The 23,895-nt window shown below is 50.6% G+C and overlaps 1 protein-coding gene across 3 annotated transcripts in view; it reads left to right on the plus strand.

Annotated features, from left to right (window-relative positions):
* The first annotated feature begins 1,013 nt into the window (after positions 1–1,013).
* ST3GAL1 (ST3 beta-galactoside alpha-2,3-sialyltransferase 1) overlaps positions 1,014–23,895 on the plus strand; it is an 88,428-nt gene continuing 65,546 nt past the window's right edge. For 2 of the 3 annotated variants that reach the window (XM_070382752.1, XM_070382751.1), the window contains exons 1-2: positions 1,014–1,296; positions 18,135–18,286. The gene's annotated coding sequence lies outside the window, so the exon portion shown is untranslated. The remainder of the gene's footprint in view (positions 1,297–18,134; positions 18,287–23,895) is intronic. The other variant, XM_005900743.3, reaches the window with a different exon arrangement.

Genomic DNA, 23,895 nt, shown 5'->3' on the forward strand with positions numbered 1-23,895 from the left:
TGGGCCTTTTTCCTCGTAGCATTCCTCCGAAAAGTTGTGAAAGAGGAACAGCCCCAATAAGGAGTTAAGAGCTGTAAAACTAGATTTTTTTTTTTTTTTTTTTTTTTTTGGTAATGCCTCTTAAATCCTGTGTCCAGCACTTAGCCTGTAGAACTGGCATTCTGCTACAGAGCAAGACGCCAGCACCGCCTCACTTCCCTATAAAGAAGAAAGGGCCCAAATCCGCAAAGCTGACCCCAAAAGGGGGCCTGGTCCTGGCAGTCAGGCTGGCGAGAGAGCTCGCCCTGCTCTGGATCACGTCGCAGCCCCGGCGGGTGGGAGGGAAGAAGCAGCGGCGGGCGGCAGGGCCAGGGCGGGGGGCCGGGCCGCGGTGGCCCCTCCGGGCTCTCATCTGGGCGCCCGCCCCGGGGCCTCACCAGCCGCCCAGCCCCGCTCCCGCCACCCCAGCTCTCAGTCCCGCAGCGACTCGCGCGCCCTTAGAGGAAGTAGGTGGCTTGGCCCCACCGCCGGCAGGGGGATCGGCCCCTTCCCACTACCGCGCACCCACGCGGGCTCTTCGGTGCGCCGCCGCCTCCTCCGCGGGTGTGAGCCCGCGGGCCACCCCCAGGCCGCGCCTCCCCAGTCTTGCCAGCCCGCCGGCGGCGACCGTCCCCGCAGAGCCCCGCTCGGGGCGACGATCCTGTCCCCGCGCCGCCTCCAGCGTCTCCCCCGCCGGGCCTCCGCAGAGCCGGCTGCAGTCCACGTGGCTCGGCTCTCTCGGTTCGGCTCGCCGGCAGCCCGGAGCCCGGGGAAAGCTGAGCCGAGGCCGGGTGGGAGGGGGGACTGCCGCCCGGGGAGCGCGGGGCCGCGAGGGGCGGGAGCTGGGCGGAGGAAGCGGAGGGCGGCGCGCGAGAGAGGCACCCGCTCGGCTCCGGCGCTCCCCGGCTCTCGGCTCCTGGCCCCGGCCCCTCCCCGGCCAGCCCGCCCGCCTCCCCCTCCCATTCCACCCGGAGGAAGGTGTTCCCGAGACCGCCCCCCTGCTCACCCCGCCTCTCCGCTCCCCCGGCTCCAGCCTCCGCCGGCGGAGCTCCACTATGCCAGACAGTTTCGACACTTTGCAAAGACAAAGACCAGAGCGAGGAGGAAGAGGAGGACGAGGAGGAAGAGGAGGCGGAGAGAGAGGAGGCAGGGGCAATGTGAGCCGGGAACGGGCCGAGTGTTCGGGACACCCCCGTTTTTATTCTCCTCCGGATCGCCTCGTCCCGTACCCACCCCCAGCCCCAGAGCCCCGGAAACTTCCGCGTGTCTCCGGCCGCGGTGAGTGAGCGCGGGGAGCTAGGGGTGCGCGGGGGGCTACATCCACCCAACTTGGGGCTCGGGCAGTTTCGTGTGTGTTCTCCGAGTGGAGGGGGTGATGGTCCGGACCTGGGGACAGAGGCGGTGGGGAAGGATCTGGGAGTGTGTGACAGGGGCGTGGAAGTGGACTGAAGACCCCGGCGCCGGGAGGGAGGAGGGCACACGCAGGGAGCCCCCCTCCTTAGCAGCGGCGTCGCCGGGGTCTTTGGAAGAGCGAGGAGGTCGGAGCGGAGGGTCGGGCTCAAGGGTATACAGCCATTTCAAAAAGAGCTGCTGGGATCTCTAGAGAGCCTACGCCGGGTCTGGGGCAGCGGTCCCCGGGGTGGCCCCAGTGACACTGCACTCGGCGCGCGGAGCTGGCATCTCGCCGATCGGGGCCGCCGAAAGCGAAATGGCCCGCGGGGTTGCCTGTGGGCTAAGACCCCACGAGGAGACGGGGCCGCGCGACCTTTTAGAGCGGAAACCGGGGTGCGGGGGCGCGCGGAGGCCGCCCAGTGATCGCAGTCGAGCGTCCAAATCCGCTGCGAGCAGGCGCGGATTCGGGAGGTGGCCATCGCCCCCGGGGACACCGCAGGCCCGCGTTGCTCCGGATACGGTGGAGAGGTTGGCACCCAGGGCAGGCCAACTGGACGTGGCGGGTTGGGCAGGGAGGGACTGGGGTGGGCGAAGGGGAGTTTGACTGGGGTGGTGCCCGTTGCAACTCGAAACTCTTGAGTCTGCCCGGGATCCCGTTAGGCGCCGCAGCTGCCGCGAAATAATCCGACAAAAGTTAGCAACTTATCTGCGTCTGGGGTGTGTGACCTGCGCAGGGCAGGGGCGGCTCCTTGGGCGGGCGCGGGAGCGGGCAGCAGTGCCTTTGGGGCAGAGCGCCCAGATGGGGGCACAGCCTGGTTCGAAATCGGGACGGTGGCGCAACTTTGAGCTCCTTCTTTCACTAAGCGAGAGTGTGTTTGAGCTTGACCTTGCGGGAGGCAGCGCGGCTGAACTTGAGATGGGCACTGAGGCTGCTCCCTAGCTGGGCACAGTTATGCCCCAGGGCGCCTACGCTCTATCCCGTGGCCTGGTCTCCAGGGAAAGGTGTTGGGATCTTTTGGGCTCCCCTAGTCCGCCAGAGACCCGAGTCCCACCTCCCTCGTACGTGAGGGTCGCGGATAGAGCCTACAGAGCGTGGGGCTCGGTGAGGGCTCTTGACGAGCAGACGAGAGTCCGCTCGCAAGTGTGCGCGTGGCTGGGGGCTGGGCGGGTCACTGCGTCTCGCGGGCTCTGCGTGTCCCACAGAGGGAGACAGCCTTGACCCTGAGGGCAGTGACCTCCTGGCTGCGGTCCCGCATCGGGCATCCGCCTGGCTTTCACGTGCCCACCTCCGGGAACCCCTCGCCTCTCCCAGCCCATCCCCTTCCCGGGTCCCACGCCACGTGGATTTGCGCCGAGATGATTCCCCGGGGAGACAGTGAGCACCCACTCCCGCTCTGCGGCTGTGTGTTTTGGGCGAGCGGTACTCTCCAGCTCGGAAAATGAGGTCCGCTGGGGACTGGGTGGTCCAGCTGTCGCGTCTGGCACACAGTAGGTGCGAAAGGTGTGAAAAGGTCCCTTCCTGGGAAGGCGCTGGCGGAGGCCACGGTGTCTCTTCCCTCTTTCTCCCCACGTTTACTATTATTGAATTCGCATCCATCTGCCCTGTCCAGAGCTTTTGACTTCTAGACGTATTTTGCGCACCTACTGCGCTCTGGGCTCAAAGATGGGCTATTCTAAGAAGATGCGGGCGCAGCCATCAGGTTTGTTTTTTTTTTTGTCCCTGGGGAGCTGAGCGACTGCGTTCCTCAGGTTCAGAAAAGGCAAAGTGCACTGCCCCCTGCCGACCACTATGGAAACTGCCGCTTGGCTACAGGGATGGGAAGGGGCTCTGGAGACTGGGTGCCAGGGGTCGCTCCCTGCACCTTCTAACACCTTCCGTTACTGCCCCCAAACATGGCCTGGCCTTTTTCTGCAATCCTGCGGGTAGCTGAAGAGACCAACCCGAATCCCCCACGTTAACATGTCCCGATGTTGTGCCAAGTGAGGGTAAAATGGGGTCATGGCTATTACCTTCCAAATATGTTAGACTACGTATTATATGAATTGTGTGAATGTGTGTGTATAAGTATATATACATACGTATGTTTACACACATATATATTCATATGCCTTGACCTCAAGTCGGCACGAAAGGAATTTCATCCTATGAAAAATTTATTTTGTGGAATAAATAACAGAATAAGTAGGGGGGGGAGCCGTCCCCTGCTTTGAAGAATTCCACGTGGGTGGAAATATGCTGTCCTGAGTTTTGCAAGGCCTGCATTTGCTCTCCAGGCCTGCCTCCCCAGGTCTGCCTCCCTGGCAAGGCTAGGGCCTGGGTGCCGGCAGAGTCTTGCCTTGACTTCCCTCCTCTGTTGGTGGCGGGACCACCAGCACCCCCCTGGAACACTGGGCTTAGAGTTAAAAAAAAAAAAAAAAAAAAACAGAAAGTGTTGGGCAGAGGAATTTCTCTAAGGGGTGCACATTCTGCTCCTCCAGGCTCTTATCAGCAGTGGCCTCCTGCTCACCTCAGGACTGTTTCCACTTGGAGGCACAGGCCGGGCTCATCAGACCTAAGGTCCTGAAGTCCTAGTACTGTCTGTCTGGAGCTCTCAGTGTGCCAGTGTTGGTGGGCTGGGTCTATCTGCGGGCCTGGTGGGGAGGGTTTTGTGCAGGTGGGTGTCTGTCTCCTCTCTCCACTGCCAACCCCAGGAGCATCAGCTGGAGGCCAGCTGTCTGCAGCCCTGTGGGAGCCCCATAGAGGCCCCATAGGGGCCTCTTAATCTTCTGGTCAGTTAACCTTGCCTGAGTCTGTTGCTGACTCAGAGGATTTGTATCTGAACAGGCTTTGCCTTATAGGATCTAAACCTTAACCCTCCCCTGAAGTCCCCTCCCACACCATGAAAAACAGCCAAGAAAGCAAAAAATAAAATCCACTTAAAACCTTGCACGGCTTCCCAGTTAGTCCTCTGTGCATGTCTGCACACACCCATCATGGGCGGGTGAAAGAGCTGGCCTGGTCACCAAGAATTATTCTAGGGTAAGGCTTCCATGCACTTTGTCCAGTTGTGGAACCCTCTGGATCCTGCCGCACCAGCCCCCACCTCACCCCTGCCCTGGCCTAGCAGAGGATCTGGGTGCCCCCGCCCCACACTAATTTGGTTCCGGGAGCCCAGCCTCGGACCCCAGCAAGAGCCTGTGTTCTGGCCTCGGCCAGTGAACAATGGCTTGACCACTTGGCACCTAGACAGTTTCAGGCTCAGGGTCTCAGTTTCACTGTGGGAAATGAGAGACTCGGAGCTCTGCTGACATCACCTTGGGGCCCTTTGAGCCTTTTCCTTGTGAAGGCAGCACCTCCACCCCACCCCCCGCCATTTGCTTTTGCCTCCAGCTTCATCCTCAGTACCCTCCAGGCCTCCCTGGCATCACAGACAAGCCTCGCCCACCCCTTGCCAACAGTGCGCCTCCTGCTCTCCCTCCTGGAGCCTTGAGGAGTACACTCTCATGGCGAAGTCGATCTTTTATGCCCAAGAGCCGCACAGGGTCCTGCTTGGTATTAGAAATGGGGTTTTCTTATTTCTTTAAGTTTTGTTGTTGGATTTTTTTATTTCAGTTGAACCAACATTTATTAGGAACTTATTGTGTCCCTGACACCATGCAAGGTGCTGGACACGTGGTTGATCTTATCCCCTATGTGCGGACGTGAAGGGTTACCCTCCAGTGTGGTTTGCACTAGAGTGGAAATGTGCATGGGCTGAGGCAGGGTTTTGACAGAGAAGAAAGGATTCTTCTGCCTTGGGGGACCCATGGAAAGAGTCATTGAGGAGACAACCCATGAGCACCTTGGGGAATTCTTTTAGGCGTAAGTCAGGCTGCTGGAGAGCAAAGGCATTTTCTTGAATGCACAGTTACTGTTGTTCAGTTGCTAAGTCATGTCCGACTCTGCAGCCCGCCAGGCTCCCTGTCCATAGGATTTCCCAGGCAGGAATACTGGAGTGGGTTGCCATTTCCTCCTCCAGGGGCTCTTTCCAGCCCAGGGACTGAACCTGAGTCTCCCGTGTCTCCTACTTGGCAGGTAGATTTCTTACCTCTGTGCCACCTGGGATGTGAAAGATAAATGAGAGTCTCTCAACAAATGCTACCTTTTGTTCCTGAAAAGGTCTAGATCCAGACCTGTTGGTATAGAAGTGGGTTGTGTGCCATCATGGTCCTTTTAACTTATTCAATATTCAAGGAATACTATTTGAATAATCTTATATTAAAGATTTTTTTCCCTTCCAAAAATACCTGAGGATGTTTGGACCATTTCATCTGCTTCTGTGTGTATGTATACATATATATTTTTTCTCCTCTAAGATACATAAAAGCTATCTAACTAGGCCTGATTCTGGAACCCATACAAGATTATAAAGTACAAACTAAAAATTATTTATAGTCATTCAGAGTTCAGAGGAAAATGTTAGCTCTAAATTATGTGGCAGAAAAAAAGAAGAAGTTGCAAATGACTTTTGGAAAGTCCCTGTTTGGGTACAAAGAAAATACATTCTCCAAATTTCACTAGATACCTTAAAAAAAATCAAACCAATATCGATATTGTAATAGATTGTGCTGCATTAAATATACATCCATTTGAATCCACATGGAACCAACAGACCGGAGTGGCTAAAAATTCCCTTCATGCATATTTACTTAGCAGAGGGCTCTTGAGAAAAACCCAACCGAAAAACACAACCAAAGCAAACCTGGCTACTTCTCTGAGAGGGTGGAATGACTCCAAAAGATCGTTTCATGTTCAAAAAGCCTAAAACAACTCTGCATGAAAGATGAAAATCCTTCTAATTGGGCATTTACCTTTTCAGAAATAAAAGGCTCAGTAGAAAGAAAAGAAAATGGGAAAAAAAAAAAAAAAAAAAAAAAACCTTTTTCCTTGGAAGACCAGACTGGAGCCCAAAATAAATCCCCTGAATTTGGCCAAATCATGAAGAGCTGCATTCTCTCTCCCCACCCCTGGTCTAGCTCAGAGAACTCCCAGTGCTCTGAAAGCAAACCTTCTCTGAAATGCCCACCGCTGCACGCCAACATCTGCAGCTCCGACCTTGTGTGGACCTCAGTCTGTCCCCTCTGTGTGCTCCACTCTGACACGTGTCCTCCTCATTTTATGGATGTAGTGACTTACTCAAGGTCACACAGTCTTGCTCTCACCCACATCTTCCGTGTGCCTGGAGCTACCCTCGTGGGAAGTAGGTGACTCCTAGGCCAAGAATAAGCCCACACATCCAGCCACCTGGAATCCCCATCGCACATTTTCCTCTGCTCACCCTCTGGAACCCCCACCTTCACTCTTTCCACCTTGAACTGTACAGATGAGGAAGCTGAAGGTCAGTCAGGTGACCAGGTTCGTGGAAATGACCTCCAGCCTTGGTGGTGCCACCTCCCTGCATCCTGGCCTTTGCTGTCTTCACCTCAACGCCTGCTCCCTCTATCTGCTCGGCTAAGTCTGAGAACAATGGCAGAAAATCCCATAAGTTGGATCTCAGCATTCTTATTAGATCTTACAGTCAACTTAGGGAACAAAACTTCATCTTCACAACAACACAATATGACACAGCACTATGTAACACAACACCACATAACAACCACAACTGCCACTCACAGTTCATGCAGAGAGTGTATGAATGCACCAGAGCGGAAACGGACTAGGCTGAGAACCAGCTTCAGTATTAGCAGGAAGCCAGAGAGCGCCATCCCAAGGGAAGCCTTAAGGGAGGGGTTGTTGAAGTGGGGTCTGCTGGTGAGGCTCAGGGAGGCAGATGACAGTGGAACCTCCAGAAAGGAGCTCTCAACCACTAACTCAGGCATGTCGCTAGATAATTTCCCTACTGTTTGGTTATTTTGCCCATAAATAATTTTCTCCCAGGAGAGAGAGTCAGCTAACAAGTACATAGAGTCAAAGTCATAGAACAATAACAGGAACAGAGTTTAGAAAAAAGGCGATTGGAGAGAAGATGCCTACAGAGAGTCTGGGAACAGGGAAGCTTGCCTGCACATTTTCGAGGGTGGCCTCCTAAATGGCCTCCTGATGTGAAGAACCAACTCTTTGGAAAAGACCCCGATGCTGGGAAAGATTGAAGGCAGGAGGAGATGGGGACAACAGAGGATGAGATTGTTGGACGGCATCACCAACTCAATGGGCATGAATTTGAGCCAACTCCGGGAGACAGTGAAGGACAGGGAAGCCTGGCGTGCTGCAGTCCATGGGGTCGCAAAGAGTCAGACACGACTTGGAGGCTGAACGTGACATGGCATGAGTGGGCTCCCCAGGTGGTGCTAGTGGCAAAGAACCGTCTGCCGATGCAGGACACAGAAGAGATGTGGCTTTGATCCCTGGGTCAGGAAGATCCCCTGGAGAATCCCATGGACTTCGGAGCCTGGTGGGAAGAGTCAGACACGACCGAAGTCACTTAGCACACACGCAGTCTGGTTGGAGTCTCTGATCGTCCGCGTGGACCCCAGCATTGTTGACTGCAAGCTCTCATCCTTTGGCTGTCCACACAAACTGAATTCCGAGAGCCCACACAGTGCCCAGGGATTGAAGAAGGACTGGGCGGGAAGGCTTGGTATAAAGTTTGTCACCAGGCATGTAGACCTAACCAGGTTCCTAGACAGGTGTCTCTCGGGCAGTCTGCTGCAAGAAAAATGAATTGTAAAAGTTGCTGTTGTGACCCTAAAAGCTTCCCCTTGTTATATATTTATTTTTTTAATTTTTACAATGTGTTGGTTTCTGCCGTACAACAACACAAGTCAACCATAATCATACATATATCCCCTCCCTTGTGAGCCTCCCTCCCCTCCCTGCATCTTACCCCTCTAGATCATCGCAGGGTGCCAGGCTGGGCTCTCTGTGCTGTCTGGCAACTTCTCCCCAGCTGTCCACTGTACACGTGACAGTGTGTCTATGTTGAGCTACTTTCTGCACTTGTCCCTCTGTCTCTGTCCCCTTGCTGTGAACACAAGTCCCTTCTCCACGTCTGCGTCTCCATTCCTGCCCTGCAAATTTTCCTAGATTCCATATAGATGCATTCACATACGGTGTTCGTTTTTCTTTTTCTGACTTACTTCACACTAATGACACCTTCACAATGGAGAAAGTGTTGGCTGTTCTTCTTCCTTGAAAACACCGTTAATCCTCCCACCTGATGGAGAGTCTGATGAATCAAAACTGTTGCTTTGAAACGTTAGCTGCCACCAACAAGAATGTCTTAGTGGGGGGTATTCCTGGTTGTTCGGAAGCATATTCTTGGGGAAGAAAGGAAATTAAAATGAAAAGGAGAGATTAGAAGATAGCAAGGCTGTGCACCACCGCCTAAGGGTAATTTCAAATGAAAAACACACCTCTCAGAATGGTTTGAAAAATCGGTTCCAGCATAAGGGCCTCCTCTATTTTCTGTCTGTAATCTATGACAGGGAACAAACTGAGCTACGCAAAAATGCATCATGACGTATAGGATTATAGAAATTAAACTGATGTCTTCGCTGCAGAAAGCGGGAGCGGGGGCTCTTTCAGGGCCCGAGAGTGGGCTCTTGTCTAACGCTTGGAAATGAATTGTCTGAGGAGACACAGGTGCCAAGGAGACACACACAGCAAGAAACTTTATTGGAGAGGGTGCCCGGGCGGAGGGCAGCAGGGCGCGGGAACCCCGGAGAACTGCTCTGACACGAGGCTCACAGTCTGGGGTTTTATAGTCATGCGGTTAGTTTCTGGGTTGTCTTTGGCCAATCACTGACTCAGAGTCCTTCCTGGTGCACGCATAGCTCAGCCAGCATGGATGCTGGCAAGAAGGCTTCTGGGAGGTGGAAGGACACGTGGGGTCTCCTTTTGACCTTTCCCGAATTCTTCCTGTTGGTGCTGGCTTATTAGTTCCATGTTCCTTACCACAACCTCCAGTGATAAAACAACTCACGCGAACAGTAACTATGACATCTGGCCAGGGTGAGGGCTTTCAGTAAGTGTGTTTCCCCTAACATCTCTACAATGCCAAACATCCAAACAAGGAGAAAAGATGTGATGGACTTGAAGGCAGGCTGGAATATCGAAATACTCCTGTGTCCTTGGAAACCTGCCTCTGAAATGGAGTGAAGGGGCTTCTCTTTTTCTCTGAACATAAGTTGTGTTGTGCGTTGAGTTGATTAAATGATAACAAGTTACAAAGGCTGTACCTTTAAAGAGCATGAAATCAGAAAGAATTGTCAAATCTGAGCATTTGCAAAGATCCTCAGCAGTGCCCTTGTTCAACCTTCCTCTACTCCAGACTTCAATTATTCATCAACTGAGTCATTCATTGATTCATTCAGTGGAAGTACTGGCTCTGCCACTGGCTTGCTGTGTGACCTTCAGTGTGTTTCATAACCTCTCTGTGCCTCCAGCACCTCATCTCTAAAACTGTGGATAATAATAGCACCTACCACCTGGTAGGTACTAGATGAGTTAATACTTGGAAGGTGTTTAGAACAGGACCCTGCCGAGTGCCTGTTTTATAAGTGCTCGCAGAGTGCATGCTGCGATCATCATCAGCTTTCGAGTTAAGCAATGCCTTGCTCAGCTTCCCCTGAATTGTTTCCTCACTTTGACTCTACCAAGTGGTTAATGCTCCTCTGCTTGAATGTTGCCAGTGATGGCCCTCTGATTTCTGGACACCTCTGTGGATTAGAAAGCTCCTCCTCACACAGAGCTTCCATCCACAGAGGACTTCCTGAAGGAGGTGGTAAGGTGGGGGTGGGGCATCTCTGGAGCTGTCTGAATTTAAGGCTGGGAAAGTTCTTTGGGCTTAAGAAGCTATGGTGTGGCCCCTGGACACTAGTAGTAGAGAGGGTCCTCTGGAGACTCTGGACATGACATTTTAGACGCTCCCTGCCCTGTATTTCACCACTGAGATAGCTCAGGTAGAGGCCTGACCCATATGATTCCTCATTAGCAGGCGGAGCCAGAGTGAGAAACCACCCTGAGTTCAGGGCTGTCACGGCTGACTTGGGCAGCTCAAGGTGTCCTGGAGACGAGCTTCCAATGTGCAGAGCACAGGACGCGGCAGCAGGCACAGACTGGGGTGCCAAGGGCTCCTAGGTAACCCCACCGGGCAGGCCTCCTCCTCTAGTGATCCCCACTGTGTTTTCTCCTCAGTCTCCTAGACCTCCCTCTTGACCCCCAGTCTCCCTGAGATGGCCCTCTGAGCAAGTCCATGTTGGTTTTTGTGAATTCTGGCATCTCTCTGCCCTTCTCTCCTCCCTAAGTCCCGTTCCCAGGAAATACCACTTCTGGACACTCTGCACTCATTTAACCTTCTAAACAGGGCTTTTCGGTCCTTCTTGTTTTCAGTATTTTGACAGTTGAGAACACCAAGGCTCATGGAAGTGGGCCACTTGACCTCAGGCCCCCCAGGTGGGAACTGGTCCCCTGCCAGCACACCCCCACGTGTCCCGTCCACCCCCATGTGACAGCAGCTTCCTTCCACTTCCCTTCAGTTGTTCTGAGAATCAGATAGTGAGTGAAAGTCACTCAGTCATGTCTGACTCTTTGCAACCCTATGGACTACACAGTCCATGAAATTCTCTAGGCTAGAATACTGGAGTAGGTAGCCCTTCCTTTCTCCAGGGGATCTTCCCAACCCTGGGATCGAACCCAGGTCTCCCGCATTGCAGGCAGATTCTTTACCAGCTGAGCTACCAGGGAAGCCCAAGAATACTGGAGTGGGTAGCCTATCCCTTCTCCAGCAGATCTGCCTGACCCAGGGATCGAACTGGGGTCCCGGCATTGCAGGCGGATTTTTTACCAGCTGAGCTATCAGGGAAATCCGGGAATCAGATAAGAGGCTGAAAAGAATGAAGGCCCTCCTTCACCAAACGATACTTCAAAGGACTATAATTAGGACACTTACTGGTGGCACTCGGTCACATTCGCTATGGACAGGACAGACGCTGCGTGATGCCAGCGTGTCCTCCAGCCCAAGGTTTTCACGGTCAGCACTGGTTTTTTTCCCTGACGCTCTCTCACTCTCCCTTCTTTCTTTTTCTTCCTTCTTTCTTTCCCCTCATCCACTGTCTTGCCCCAAAGTACATAGTTCAGCCTCCTTCATTTGGCCATGGTTGCCTAGAAAACAAACACGTGCCTGTGTCACGATTTCTCCCAGTTCTGACAGACACGAAACAGTGCCCACCAGGCCCCGGGGAGGCTGCCCAGCCTCCCATCTCCCTCCTCTGCAGGCAAAATCAGGGTACCCAACAAGAACATCCACGAGGGCACCTCCTGCCCTGGAAACCATGGAGGGCAGAGAGGTCAGTGAAGGCTGAGGTTAGGGGAGAGAACAGGTCCACTGTTTGTTAGCTGTGGAGTGTGGGGCAAGTGCCTACCATGCCTGAGCCTCAGTCTCCCCACCAGTACTCTGGGGACACCACCACCCATCTTTCTGGCTGAGAGTTAAGATAAATCAGGCAGGAGAGGGTAGGGGAAAGGCCCAGAGGAAAGATGGTCTTCAGGCTGGAAGATGGGAGAGCCAGGGCATGGGGGACCGTGGAGTGGGACCCACATTTGGAGCCAAGGGCATCTCCCCAGCCATATGATCAGTAGAAGGAGAAAGAGGAAAACTTCAAGGCACCCACTTTGTGGGTCCCAACCGCTCTGCCCTCTTCAAGCCGTGATCAAGGTATCTTTTCCTGCGAGCAGAAAGAGATTTAGGCAGACCCACGTTTTAGGTGAACCAGCAAACTGAGGTTTGCAGTGGGTGGGAGGCAGAGGCCTGAGGAGCTCCTGGGTAGTCCACGTGGGAGTGTTTGTGTTGCTCCGGTGTGAGAAGTGGTGACTATCTCTTTGGGGTTCAAGAGCTCATTGTACTCAGATGCTGAGAAATTAGAAAGTGAAAGCCACTTGGAGATTTCCAGTCTGGTTGCAGAGGTAACTGGGGGGCCATGGATGACCACAGGGAGCATGGCAACTGGACAGCCCAGGGGACCGTGCTGTCCCTCCCATCCCAGGCCTGTGGGATTTGAGGTGTAGGAGGACACCCTTCTGGAGCCCAACCAGGCTGGAGGGTGAAGAGGAAGCCTGGGGCTCAAGACGGCCCTGGCTTTGAATCACATCTCTGCTGATTTCTAACTGTGTGGCTGTGGGCAGATACCTTACTCTTTCAGAGCCTCAGTTTCTGCATCCTTGAAATGGGGATAAGACTACCACCCTCAAGAGGCTGGCCTCGCAGGTTGAATGAAATCACACACGTGGAATGTGACTGTGGTGCTGGCCTTGTTGCCCGGATGCATTCCATGGTAGCTGTTGTTATAATAATATCTCCCTTGGCAGAGCAGCCAGAACTAAACAGTCAGGCCCTGGATTCAGAAATCCACTCCTTCTCAGGACTCCAGCATGTGGAACCCTTTCAGAGAGGGAGGGTGCACGCTAGCTTTCCCAGCCTGGTGAACATACCTGCTTCTTGCCGGAGTTCTGACTGGCTTCTTCAGCCCACACACCAAGATGGGGGAGGTGCGGCGAAACCCTGGAGAGGGCCAAGCTGCTGCACTCAGCTTCCTTTCGCTCTCGTTATTAGCCCTGTCATCTGTGGTTTGCACGCTCAGAATTTCTGCCTTCACACCCCACTTTCAGTCCTGCCCGACATTCTAGCACTTACACAGGCTTTTCTAGGGCATCTCACCGTTTACCCTTGCTCTTCTGTGTCATCTGTTCTCATAGCAAGCTGATCTAGCCAGTTTCAGTTCTTTTTCTCATCCTCCATGATCACTGAATGCTGCTGGTCAGGAATTGAGATTAAGAAACCACCCACTTAACCCGTGCCCTCTCTCACTGGGTACAGAGTGAGGTGGTTCTTACTGTCTGCCCGAGTCCCCTTCCCCACAGTTGGAAGAGCCTGCAAGTGTACTGCCGTCCCCATCAGGGCAGAGCAGAGTGCTTGCACAGCACAGAAGAAGCTCAGTAAGCGCTGATTGAAGGGAGCCGTGTTAGTCCTGATCTTAAATGGAGTCCACCTAGGAATTAGTTCATCATTCAGGCTCCACTCTTTACTATGACCATGAGCAAGTTACTTCATCTCTGCAAGCCTCCGCTTACTCATCTACACAGCGATTGCAGATAATAATACTGCACACATCACAGGACCATTATGAGGAGCCACTGAACTTTTGAGTACAAAGGGCCTAGTTTGGCAAAATCTTCACAAACATTTAAAAATGGTACCTGCTACTATCACTACTGCTAGTTTTACCTTATAATTTTTATTAAAGCAACTTCATGTTGTTTCTTATTCTCTTGCTTTGCAGCACAGCCCTGTAAGGCATTGAAGGAGGTAGAGTTTCCATTTTACTAGTAAGTAAACTATGACTCAGAGAAAGGCTGTTTTTCTAAACTCACACAGCTAGACTTTGTGTGGCTGGCCTCCTCTGCTTGGCATACCTTGCTAGCCAGCCACACTGTTTTGGAACATGATATGACCGTGGGCCTCTGAGAAAAGATTCCTGTAATTTAAAAGCACAGCAGTATTTTTTTCACCTAGGCCCAGTGTTAATAATTATTCAGATGATCTTTTTTTTTTTTTGACTTGGAGGAGAAAGGCTATGCTTTATTAAGCAAACTGCTATACTCCAGGTGTGATGGAGAGTTTCATATCCTGTTCCCTGCTCTATCCTAAGAAGAAACAGAATTGGAGAACACGCTCTCTTATAAGATTTATTGCATTCTGTTGCACAGAAGAGAGGAATTTCAGGTGGTAGATGCACTAACAGGGGCAAAGAAGGAATGATTTATGAATCCAGATTAGGAGAAGTGAGAACTCGCTGATTCGTTTGACTGGAATTTGTCCTAATCTGTGCACCGGCTGGAATTTGTGGGCATGTTTCTTGCCTCAGGTCTCCTGGTTTAAGCCCAGCAGTTTACCATTAAGGACCCAGTTGGTAGCTGGTTGCTGCCAGTTGGATGGAGAGAAATGAGGGGGCAAGCCCTGAGCCTGGAATCAGAAGCCTCTGGTCCATGTTCCCACAGCCCTGTTTTCAGCTGTGTGATCCATGGGCCCACCTCTCCAGGCCTCAGTTTCTTCATTTGTACCTTGGAGAGTCACATGAGCTTTTCTGCTCCCTTTCCAAAAATGAGGATTACATCTGATCCGTTTTCCTATGTAGTCCCTGTGTAGGAACACATTTCACCATTTTTAAGAACTGAGTTAGAAACAATTGTGGAAGCCTTGGGAAAGTAGGAGGAATAGAAGAAGATGCAGGGCAGGAGGGCATAGGGAAGAAAGTTGTGATGTGGGATGTTAGAAGAGATTTTTAGGGCTTCCCTGGCAGCTCAGTGGTAAAGAATCCGCCTGCCAGTGCAGGAGACACGGGTTCAATCCCTGATCTGGGAAGATCCCACATACCACAGAGCAACTAAGCCCGTGAGCCACAACAATTAAAGCCTGTGAGCCCTAGAACCCATGCTCTGCAACGGGAGAAGCCACTGCCCCGAGAAGCTTGTGCACTGCAACTCGAGAGTAGCCCCCGCTCACCATGACTAGAGAAAAACCTGCGCACCAACGAAGACTCAGCAAAGCCAAAAATATACATAAATACAATTATTCAAAACAAGAAGAGATTTTAAAGGATCAGTTAAAATCAGAAATCAGGGAGAGTCAAAGTAGCTGATGAGGCTGCTTCTCCTGGGCCCAGCAGGTAAGGCAGTGGGGTCCTCTCTTCTGTGTGATCAGTGCCTTGGGTCCTGTTAGAGCAGCTGAGAACCCCAGGCTCTGGAAGGTGGGTGATGCTTGTGGGGCACAGATCCCGTTTCTAAAGGCCCCATGGTTGCAAGCTTGCTAGTTGGGGTTGGAAATCCAATGCAGTTGCCAAGATATTACGTATCATTCCCTGTGCTATACAGTAGCTCCTTGTTGGTTATCTATTTTACATGCAGAAGTGTGTATATTTTAATTTCAAACTCCTAATTTATCTGCCCCCCTTTCCCCTTTGGTAAACATAAGTTTGTTTTCTATGTTTGTGAGTCTATTTCTGTTTTGTAAATAAGTTCATTTTTTTTAAGATTCCACATATAACTAATACCACGTGATATTTATCTCTGTCTGGCTTACTTTCACTTGGCATGAGAATCTCTAAGTCCATCTATGTTGATATGGCTTTATTTCATTCTTTTCTTTAGGGCTGAGTAGTATTCTGTTTTATATGTATGTATATGTATGTATGTATATATCTCACATCTTTAGGGCTGAGTAGTATTCTGTTATATATATATATATATATAAAACATCTTCTTTGTCCATTCATCTGTTGATGGACACTTAGGTTGCTTCCATCTCTTCGCTGTTGTGGGTAGTGATGCTCACTTACTCATTCATTCTATAGTCATTACTGAGTGCCCCCACCCCCGAGTGCCCCCTTTACCCATACAGTGTCCAGTGGGGGTGGGGAAATCTAGTTTTAGGTAAAGTCAGTAAAATACTGTCCTTTCCACCACCCCTAAGGCCTTCAGTCTCATGAGAACAATGGCCGATAGAACTGAAGTGATGGCTTGCGCTTGGTAAATTCTTGTTAAACGGAAGAGTGAACCAGGGGAGATCAGCACAGGAAACCATGGAGTCCCTGTAAGGTTCCCTAACCCATTTCAGGGTAAGGAGAGCATGGTGTCAAAGCAAACATCTTGGAAGTGTGGTGCATGAACTGCTTTGCTCATTCTCTGACTCAGGAGATAGTAATTGACTTTCCCCCGGGGGGAAGCTGGGTGGTGGCTTGTAGAGTGGCGTCTAGGACAGTTGCCTCACTCTCGCCTCCTGGAATTACGGGGCTGTGAACGATGCTCTGCAGGAGCGCAGGGAATTCTGGGAATGTGTCATGGCAGTGCCTGGCTTTGTCTGTCCATAGAGATGTCCCTGGGAAGTACACTGACACTGAGACCTGAAGGGTGAGTAGAGTGTGGGTGAGGATGGTGTGAGTCAGTAATGGGAGGGAGGAAGGTGTGAGCTGCAGTGTACAAGGACCCCTCTGGCATTGGAGGAGGTGGTAGACACCATTTGGAGTCTGGGGGCAGTGAGCCTCCTCCCCCTTCATTTTTCCAGATAACTGGGGCTGAAAAAAGTTTCATTCCCGGAACTTCCCCTAGCTGCTCTGGCCACTGTGTTTCTTCTGTATAAACATCCTGCCTACATCAGGACCTCCAGATAGAGTCTGTTTATCATCAACACCAGATGCCTGTAGACAAATCTGGAGTCAGTTGATCACTCAATCCTGTTGATTTTATGTGTAAAATAGTTCTTGAATCTTCTCCTCCTGGTCTTGCCCACAGCCCAGCCTTATCCCTGGCCCTCATCGTCTCTTGACAATCAGGCTGATATGGACGGCACAGGCTGACTTTTCTTTCTGACACAAAAAGCATGTGGTCTCACTGCCAGCAGAGTGAGGATAACTTGGTGGTTGTATCAACTAGCTCTCTCTGCGTAACAAACAGTCTCGAACCTTAGCACCTTCAACAATAAACATTTATTATTTTTCCTTATGCGGTGGGTAAGTAGACTAGGTGTTTCTTTTGGACTAGTCCACTTGGCTGGTGCTCAACTGCCTGTAGTAGCCTCCCTTGCAAGCCTGGGGGCTCAGCTCGGGGGGCTGAAGCTTCTCCCCATGTTGGTTGGTTTTCATCCTGGAGGGGCTAGCTCAGGTGTGCTCCTGTGACTGCAGAATGATTCCCAGCAGCAAGCCAGAGGAAGTCCTCTGTCTACTCATTCTTAAGCCTTTCTTTGTGTCAAGTTTGTTATCATCAGCTTATTGTTCAAAAGCAAGCCACATGGCCAAGTTCGGACTCCAAGGGTGGAGAAACGGCTTTCACTTTGTGGTGGGAGAGGTGGCAAAGCCCCACCACAGAGGGTAGGCTGCAAGGTGATGTGAGTAATAGGGGACCTTCACTGAAATCCTCTCTCGCAGTGGCTGAGATGAAGGCTTTGGAAGCAGACAGGATGGGTGTGTCCTGTCACAGCCTCCTCTCTGCCACTTACTGCTTTTGTCATGCAGGGCAGCTCCACTCATGTCAGCTCTCCAAGCTTCAGCTGCCCATCCGTGTTGTGGGAATAATCAATCTGGGCACCTTGGATTTCAAGAGAGTGTCAGCTAAGAAAATCCATGGTCTGCACACTGCAGTGCTTGGCACACAGAAAGAACTCACCTGAGGGTCTCTGTTCCCGTTCTCAGACGAGGTCTTCGAAAGGCCTTTCCTGTCCAGCCTCAGCCTGGTTTATCCTAACTTTGGTCTCACAATTTTCACCTTCACATCTTACCTATTTCTTTATCTTTGTCCTGAAAGACATTTTCCCCTGAGGCTTTTCTTTTGCCAAACAGCATCTTGCTTGTACCCTGATCAAGGAGCAGCTAAAAATACCATCTCCTCTTCAGATTTGTCTTTCAGACTGAGTTGGCTATTTCTTCCCCAGATATCATGCACACCCTCGTATCATACTTCCCCAGTTTGTTTATTTGTTTCCTCAACCAGGCTGAGCTCCTGGAGGGGTATGAACAATACTTTAGTCACCTTTCTGTCTCTGGCACTTGACTCTGAGCATGGAACAGAATAGGGGTTTATTTACAAAATATTTGATGTATAAATCATTGGCTGGGTGAATGCGGAAGTGGGTAAATGCCTTTTAATTATGTTGAGTCATCTTCAAAAGGCAGTGAGTGAAACGTCAAAGCTGACAAGCTTCTATCGTCTTCACTTCCAGCTGGTACTGTTTTCAAATTCAACCTTTCTGATGTGGAAATGCCAGTAGAAGTGATCAGCATCTCCAGGGGCTGTGGTGAGCAGACACTCTGAGCTTTGTGTCCGGGACAGTCGTCTGAAGAGCGGAGATGGACACTCCCTCAGCCCACTGAGGTAATGACTAACACCAGTGAGAAGCTCTTTCCTGTTTCTTCTGTGGATTACATCAGGTTGTGAGGAGAAGATGGAGGTGGGAGAGATTGCCCCTGTTTCTTGATCTCTTTGCAACTTGGGTATTCCATAAAGAGGGCTTTCTCCCTCCAGGAGAAACGTGCGCCTCTTAGAATATCAAGCAACCTCTCTGTTTTTTAGAGGTCTTTGTGCTCTCATGAAAACTGGGAGATCCTTCTATGACAAGTGCCTGTCATCCCAAAGAAGCGCTACAATCACAGTCTGGTGCAATGACAGTCTGGCGTGTCCTGGGGTGAGCGCTCAGCCAGCAAACCCTGTGACCCACAGGACAAGTCCCTCCTGGCCATGTTTTAGAAATAAAGTTTTACTGGCACTCAGCCAAGCTCATCCATCAGGGCTATCTGTGGTATGTCACACCACAGCAACCATTGCGACAGAGAAAGTGTGGCCCCAAAGGTTGAAATATGTACAGACCTGTCCTTAAGACAAAAACAAAATGTGTCGGTCCCTGGTCTAGAGCTGAGCTGTCCACAGATATCCACTCCATCTGTGGCTATTTAAATTTTAATAAATGAAAATTAAATAAAGTTAAACCCAGAGCATTCTTTTCAATTAAAAACGAGTTTTTTTCAGTTAGTTCATTTTTATATAATTGAAAATTTACAGGTAAGCTTGCAAGAATAGTCATGGGTACCCTTTACCCAGATTTCTCAATGTTAGCATTTTATATATCCCAGCGTTATTATAAACACAGTGCAGCTGAGTCAGAAGCTGAGCATTGATTTGCTGCTAACATTGATCTGTAGTTCACAACACTGACCTTTTTTGACACAGTCAAGCCAATTATTTTCCAGAATATCCCTCAGTTTGTGTTTGTCTGATGTGTCCTTGTGATTCGATTGAGGCTGTGGGCTCTTGCCAGGAATCCCACAGAACTGATGCTGGGTCCTCAGCGTCTCCTGTTAGGAGGAGGGTGTCGGTCTGTCTCAGAGCTGGTGATGTTGCTTTGTCATCTGGTTGAGGTGGCCTCTGCGAGGTGTCTGCATGTGAAATTACCATTCCATTTTTTGTAATTATCAAGTATCTTATTGGGAGCGTCTCTAAGACTCTGTAAACATCCTTTTACTCCTTAATCTGCCACACGAGCTTTAGCATCTATTGATGGTTCTTCCCTGCATCAGTTTATTATCAGCATGGTTACCAAATAGCGATTTTTCTCATCTCATTGTTTATTTTTCATTTGTTAGTTGGTTTTCCACCATAGAAAAGAACATTCCTCCTTCCTTTCCTTCTTTATGCGGGTTGTGAACTGGCAGATTTTAACTGTACTTAATAAATTTTAATCCTTTGTTATCATTAGTTCTTTTGATATTTTAAAGTTGTCCCAAATGTATCCAGTGAGGGATGGCTGCGGCATCTTTTTAACATCTCCCTGTTGGTTTTTTGGTCACTCTCTTACTTGTTGGTGAGACACAATATTCTAGCCTCATTTTATGCTTCCTCTGCCCAGCCTCAGAGTTAGCATTTTTCAAGGAATCCTTGTGCTCTTCAGTGCAGGATGTTATTTAGAAGTGCCATCTGGTGACAAGGCGTGTCCTTTATTACTAGGGTAGCATTGCTCCCAGGCCCTCTGGGCAGACGGAGCGGGCAATGTGAAATGGGTGGGGGGTGTGTGCATGGCTATACACACACCCATGTTTTTATGCATACATCTTCACATATACATCCACCCACATCATATATACGTGTTTCTATATGTACATATACACACCATCTAGACTATTTCTAACTCACACATGTGGGTGTGTGCTCAGTCGCTTGGTCACGTCTGACTCTGTGACCCTATGGACTGCAGCCTGCCACACTCCTCTGTCCATGGGATTTTCCAGGAAAGAATACTGGAGTGGGTTGCCTTGCCCTCCTGCAGGGGATCTTCCCAACCCAGGGACTGAACCTGTGTGTCCTGCTTTGGCAGATGGATTCTTTACTGCGGCACCACCTGAGAAGCCCATTTCTAACTCAACCTATCTCTGTGTTAAAACCACCTTACGTGCACACTGATGGTGCTGGAATGTTCTTGATGCACATCTAAATGCTGGAGTCACCCCACCCCTGCTGTCAGCACCATCATTCACCACATTTACTAAACTATGGATCAGATCCTGTCCAGACCCCTTCCTGGCCATTACTGCTCACAAAATCCCAGTGGCCCAAGTTCAGAGGAGGAAGCAAGATTCTGAAAAATTCCTTAACTTGTGCAAAGTGATGCAGCCAGCGAATGTGGCATGCTTGCAGAGAGTGCCTGTCTGCAGGCTGACATTTGATCAGATGGCCCTGGGAGACGAAACAGTCTCAGAGGGAAGAAACAGAGAAGGTGGGGGGAGCATATGTCCCCGTGGATCAGGGCATCTCAGGCCCTCGCAGCAGCAAGAGAGCCAAACAATGCTGGTGGACACTGTCTCCTTTGCGTCACACCCCAGGAGCTGTGCTTATGACTATATCACTGATAGAGCCGTGTCACATGTAACAGGACGTGTGGCGATGCACGTGGTGGAGATGTGCGTCCGTGTGTGATTGCGGTGTGCCTGTGTGCTTCCTGGCGGGTGGCGTGTGGCTGCTGTCCTAGGCCTGCAGAGACCTTGATCTGGTTGAAGGTGTGATTACAGAACTGGGCCTCTCTGGGGAGCAGGCATTTCCTCTCGCACTGGGGTTTTCTGGGAGGGAGCTACTTAAGCACAGAGGCCTTAACGTAAATACATTTGTGTTCCCAGCTCTCAGCAGAATATTTGCAGAATGTGCAGTAGATCCGTGCTACTTTTATTTGTGCTTCAACCAAATCAGAACTGAGTCAGAGAGCTCTCAGATCTCTTGATACACCAGGCCCTGTTCTAGTCAGACAGAGACCCAGAGAGTTCACGTGCTGGCAAACGGCGGGGAAGGCAGGAGATTGGCCTTGAGCAGTAAGAACTGGATCTGTGAGTGGCAGGGCTGGGGGCAGGCAGAGGGGGCCCCGGGAGGATCACAGGGTAGACATGGTGGCCCACGAAGGTGACTCTAAGATGTTTAAGGAACTGAATCCCACTGCAGATAAAACAGTGAAGGGGGGCAGCAAGCAGGGGCTGCTGATCTAAGGACAGGTGAGGGGACTCAGTTGCTCTCCCCTGGGGTCTGTGGCCCCCCGCCACCCCCAGAGCCAGGCCCATTTCCTGCCATGAGTCCTTTCAGGCCTGAAGAGTGTACATTCTCTCCCTCAGACCTCAAGCATTTCCTCTCCCAAAATAAATTTCATCAGCCGGCCCACAGGCAAACTGTAGGCCAAGGCACTCTGCTAGATAAGAGCATGGCCTGGCAGTCGTTAGGGGCATGGAAACGGACAGCAGGGAAAGGCTGGTGGAATTTCTGTTGCTGATAACCTTTAAGAAAGGAGCGCTCGTTACAGAAGCCAAGGCTGTGTCCCAGGAAGGCAGGAGCCCTTTCTGAGTATCTGAGATGCTATCAGGTGGAAAAGGATTAGCTTGTCCTGGGCGGGTCTGAGGAGGGAACCCAAGTGGAAAAAGTGAAATGAACAAATTTCTGTTCACAGCATGTTTTTCCTTCTCACTCCCTCATTCATTCATTCATTCAACGAGCACAACTGGGTGCCTGGCACTGGGCCGAGCACTGGAGGGATAACAGAATAAGACAAGGGCTATATCTTCAGCATGTTAATAATTTAGTGGGTTCCCACTGTAGGGCACAGGGAACTCTGCTCAATGTTAGGTGGCAGCCTGGATGAGAGAGGAGTTTGGGGCAGAATGGATACCTGTACATGTAAGGCTGAGCCCCTCTGCTGTCCACATGAAATTATCACAGCATTGTTAATCACTGTTGTTGTTGTTTAGTCGCTCAGTCGTATCTGAGTCTTTTGCGACACCGTGGATTGTAGCCCGCCAGGCTCCTCTGTCCATGTGATTTCCCAAGCAAGAATAACTGGAGTGGGTTAACATTTCCTTCTTCAGGGCATCTTCCTGACCCAGGGATCGAATCCATGTCTCCTACATTGGCAGGTGGATTCTTTACCTCTGAGCCACCTGGGAAGCCCCGCTAGTCAGCTATACTCCAATATAAAATAAAACTTAAAAAAAATAATTTAATGGGAGAAACAGATGAACAAATTAGTGATATGTAGATATGCAGTTATGAGTTCTGTGAGGCTGGAAGCTAATAGAATGTAGGTGTTCTCTTTAAGAAAAGAATATAAGGTTAGGAATTTAAAAGACAAGCCCTAGCTTAATGGGGATCCTCTAAAGGTCCCTGGTCCCTAGGCTTCCTTGGCCTGGCCCAGGCTTCCAGTGGGGGAGGTGAAAGGGCACGAGGGTTTGTTTCCTGCAGGAGGCGGGATGAACACTTGGCAGAAAGGCCTGCAGCAGGAATTCTGGGGTCCATGCAGTAAGGCCCCCACATACGAACCTTCAAGTTGGGAACTTTCAAAGATGCAGACGTGCGAATGCCAGTTAGTAAATCATGAAAATTAGTCCATGTGTCTGACTACACTGTCATTGTCACCTGGGCGCATCTTTTACAAGCGGTTGTCTTCTGTGTGCCTTACTGTGCAGCACCGTGTAGAGAACAGTAGTGCAGGGCCTTTTATCTCAAGCTCAGGATGCCCAGAAGCAAGCGTAGAAGCTGCGGCAACGTAGCTCTACTGTAGTTTTCAAGGTATTGTATTGTAAGATTAAAAAAAATTTTTTTATTATTTTTTTATGTCTTATTTGTGTGAAAAGTTTTATAAGCCTGTTACAGTGCAGCACTAGATAGCAGGTTGTGTTATTTGGGTGCCTAAGCTAACTTGGGAGAAGGCAGTGGCACCCCACTCCAGTACTCTTGCCTGGAAAATCCCATGGATGGAGGAGCCTGGTAGGCTGCAGTCCGTGGGGTCGTGAAGAGTCAGACACGACTGAGCGACTTCACTTTCATGCATTGGAGAAGGAGATGGCAACCCACTCCAGTGTTCTTGTCTGGAGAATCCCAGGGACGGGGGAGCCTGGTGGGCTGCCGTCTATGGGGTCGCACAGAGTCGGACACGACTGAAGCGACTTAGCAGTAGCAGTAGCAGTAAGCTAACTTGGTTGGACTTTCAACTTACAAATGTGCTCTTTTTTTCTTTTTAGTTTAATCTTGAAATGTATTTTTATTTTTTTAAATTAAATTAATTTATTTTAATTGGAGGCTAATTACTTTACAATTACTTTACAAATGTGCTCTTAAAATGGAACTTGTTCATATGTAGGGACCTTTCTGTATAGTAGGGCAGCCTCGTCTTCTGGGTCCCTTGAGCCTTTGTCCTTGGGCTAAAGACTTTTTTTCCTTAATGCTGCCGGGATTTTCACAGGTGCTCTCCTTAGAGTTCTGCAGCCTGACCGTGTGATCCCACTTCCAGGAAGGTGTTCTGTGGAATCGCCTGGACTTAGGGGTGTAAGCGCTGGTGGGGTGAGTGTGGGCACTTACAGAGGGCTGGCCAGGCTCTCCTGACAGCCCTGAATATTGACAACTTTACCCCCACAGCCATGCTGAAAGCCAGCTGCCCACATTCTTCCTGTTCTACTGATGAT

Source organism: Bos mutus, chromosome 14, assembly GCF_027580195.1.
Source record: "Bos mutus isolate GX-2022 chromosome 14, NWIPB_WYAK_1.1, whole genome shotgun sequence".
Classification (NCBI taxonomy): Eukaryota; Metazoa; Chordata; class Mammalia; order Artiodactyla; family Bovidae; genus Bos; species Bos mutus.